Consider the following 3720-nt stretch of genomic DNA (forward strand, 5'->3'; position numbering starts at 1 on the left):
CATTCCTTGCATGACTTTGAGTAGCACTCTGAACTAAGACTCAGTTTCCTCATCTGTAAAATGAGTCACACTAGTCCCCACCCCTCCCCCTGCCTTGGAGGGCTTTTCTAAGGACTGTGCAGGACAATCCCTGTAACCTGATCAGCTCAGCCCCCTACATATTGTGAAGGCCCCTCGCTGTTGGTATTAAAGTTAACCAAGTGTGTTTTCAACAACTCCTCCTCCGCATCTTTTAAAAAAAATTTTCCCCTAATGATGAGATGCGTTCCTCACCCCCATCATACAGACCAGCTTCCCAAGACTACTTTCTGTCTCTCCTTCTCTCCTCCCCCTCCTTCCATCAGAACTCACTCTCAGATAAAGCTGCAATATTACTTACATCTCTGAGTATTATTCAGTGTTTGGTTACCTCTTCTAAGGAAGACAATCCTATCATTGGGTGAGAAGCCTTTTCCCCCCCGGCAAAAATCAATTTTGGTTTCCTGAAGCAGATAAAGGTAATATTTTTCTCTTCCCAGGTGGAGTGCTTGCCCTCTGCTTCTAACCCCACGTGTCCTGTTCAAGTCTGACCTTGTTCACAAAGCTCCTCACCCCTCACCTTCACTTCTGATGCCACTGAACTCTGAACACATACGCCTGCCCTCCATCTGGACACCCAGCCAAGCCTGTTTTCTTTATCGCTCTCCTCTGCTTTTCTAGGGCAGGGCAGCTGTCCTCAGGGACAGGGGCCTGCTATCTTTTTTTTTATGTTCCTAGGGACCCCCAACTAAGCATTTAAAGAAAGAGCAGCTGTAAACATTTTTTAGGAGTTCTTCCCTAAAACCTCCAGATCTCCATGCCTGTGTGACAAATTCCCAGTGGTAGGATGAGTGAAACGTATCTTGCAAAGGAACCAGGAATGTTTCTGCTAAACTCTTTAAGGGTCTCCAGAGAAGGGCCAGACTGGAGATGAACAGTCATGTCAAGGATTCTTGGAAAGGATCCTTCTCTTTCCAAGATTAATGCTCCTGCACCCATGTATGCTGTGGTAGAAAAACTCTGGACTGAGCTTTGGGGTATAACCCTGGCTCTTACAGTGACCAGATATGTGACCTTGAACTTCTCTTCCCCTCTCCGGGCTTCAGTTTCATAACCTGTAATATGAATGATTGGAATTTGATATTCTCACACTCTAGGAAGGAGAGCTGGACTCATTCTTTCGTGGACACATTCCAACATTTATCATATTTTTCAAGAAACAGGATGCGTGTTCATAATTTTCTGTCAATCTCACAAATCCTTCAGCATTCTTTTCCACAATGAGCATGGAACTTGTTTCACACTTGAAGCCTTGCTGTGGTGATTGCCATTCCCATAATGTCTTTGATTTAAGAAATTATTTTTTAAATGTGCACTCACTCATTAGGCAAAACCTCCCAAAGCTTTGTTCAAAACCTGCCCTTCTCTTTTACTTTCGTTCAGGAGATGGTTTGATTTTACATAATAATGTTTTTATTCTTCTGTATTGGACAATGTGCATATTGCATGCATTAGAAAACAGAAAAGAAATACATAAGCACAAGTGCTACCTTGTTGGGTTGTCCACCAGTTTTGGGGGAAGCCATTGGCTGGCCGGTCCACCGCTCAGTTTAATGAATCAGCCACTAATCTGAAAGAGGAATGGTACCCTAGGTTCATCTCCTGGCTCACTTTCCACGTGCAGACATTGAGCCTGTTCAAAGGTTCAGCTTTAGTTAATGTAACAGGCATAAAGTGGTCCTCAGATTTCCAGTCCTGGCAATCAAATGCTATGGTTTTACCAAAGCAGACTTATAGGAAGAAAATATAAATCATTTAAATCTCTTTAGGAGAGAAGTTTGTAAGCAAGAAGAACATGAAATAGTATTATTCTCAGAACTCGTATGATCATGGAATCAGCACCTATTCAGTGCTCACTCAGAAAACCATCACACTGTAACTTGGAAAAGGATGGGGGAAAGCAGATATTACAGGAACACTATGGTCAATGATTATATATAGAGAGATTTTTTTATTTCACTTGATAACAACACTTTCATTCACTGTACAATCACGAACAGACACAATATCTGGAAATGTTATAGACAGGCAAACAAGTGAAACTTTGATATTTTAGGCTGAAAATCAGAAAGAGGTTTGGTTGTCACATGTAAGAAGCTCCTATTTAATACAGTCAACTCATGTTTAGCATTCCTAATGGAAAAGATGAACATGACAACAAATTATATCATTTTATTATTGTTCAGTCCAAAAACTAACTTTCCTAATTTTAGAATGCAATCTGCGATTTTATTTTTTTAAAAAAAAAAAGAAGAAGAAGAATTACCTTCCAAAGCATGTTGGCTTTAGGCTAACATTTTAATTAGTTTTTATCCTCTGAGAGTATTCCGGTTAAACCATAGGGTAAGTCTGCTGGATGATGAATAAGAAGAAATAAATAGGTTTTTGAAATGTGTCTTCCAGGGAAATACAGTAACTATTAGAAAAATAAACTTTGTTGTCAATAAAGAGTTGACTATGCTTGGAGGGGGAAACACCATACACATGTCACTTAAATAGCATTATAGATGTACTACTCTAGAATTATTTAAGAAGTAAAGGATGAATCTGCTCTATAGCCATACACCCTCATGAAAATAAAACCAGACTATGAAACAAGTATCACATAGCCCCGATTCATGCTGGTTAGGAACAGGCATGGTTGACACTTCCATGAACACAAAGATGCTCTGATTCTGAAGTTTCTAAAACCCTGAGCTCATCTTCTGCCTGGAGACCAAGCTACCATCTCCTTTTATAATTCTGCCACCAAATTTCACTACCTTGTTGTACCATCATGTCATTAGGCACATAATGCATACATAGCACTGCTAAGAGGAGCAAGGGAATATTCACACAAAGAATAATGAAAGGGCGAGATGGTGAGGTTTCTAGATACATAAGCTAAGGTGACAAGTCTTTCCTTCTCCAGGGCACTACACACAGCTGTTAGTCCATTCTTTTGATTACTTGCATGGTTGAAAGAGTTTTCCCATATATGATCTCATTGGCTCTTCACAACCACCCCATTGGTAGCTATCACAGGTACCATCTTTGTCCCCACCAAGAGGCTTTACCCAGGTCCACACAGGTGATGGAGCCAAGGCTGGATCAGATCTTCTGATCCCAAATTTCCAAATTCAGAATTCAAAACACCAAACAAAGGAGGTGGATTAGAAAGAGGGATGAGCCCTCAGTAAGCCTGTAGAGTCACTGAATCTCATTCTTGGGTCCCCCGCACCAACCATTTGTATGTTCCTTTCTTTCCTGGGTGCCCAGGGTGAGAATCAGGACCAAGGATGAGAAGAGAAAGTTGCAGAAAGAGCCAGAAGCCTGCTTTATATTCTTGCCCCAGCCCTGCAAATGTTAGGAGTGGACTCAAGCTTAAGAACAACCCCAGAGATGGGCTACATCAGTGTCTGATGAGTAACTTAGATGGTCCAGAGAGACCCTCACCCTACAGACACATGTACCACAGTCTTAGATGCCTACTCAGGCTCCCTTCTGGAAACCCCATTATTCCAGGCTATATCCCAACATTTTTCTTGGCTTAATCGTTACTTCTTTTTGCCTATTAAATATCGTCAACACATATAGGTTTCACCAGTGCCTACTCTTCGCACAAACTAGATGTTCAATGAATGTCGGCCACTGGTGATGGTG

General features: G+C 41.3%; 1 protein-coding gene across 1 annotated transcript in view; it reads right to left on the reverse strand.

Annotated features, from left to right (window-relative positions):
• Positions 1–2426: 2426 nt before the first annotated feature.
• The window catches only part of PROKR1 (prokineticin receptor 1), an 11720-nt gene continuing 10426 nt past the window's right edge, over positions 2427–3720 (reverse strand). Inside the window, exon 2 of the mRNA XM_059078534.2 lies at positions 2427–3720. This exon is cut by the window's right edge and continues 852 nt beyond it. The gene's annotated coding sequence lies outside the window, so the exon portion shown is untranslated.

This window comes from Kogia breviceps, chromosome 11, assembly GCF_026419965.1.
Source record: "Kogia breviceps isolate mKogBre1 chromosome 11, mKogBre1 haplotype 1, whole genome shotgun sequence".
Lineage (NCBI taxonomy): Eukaryota > Metazoa > Chordata > Mammalia > Artiodactyla > Physeteridae > Kogia > Kogia breviceps.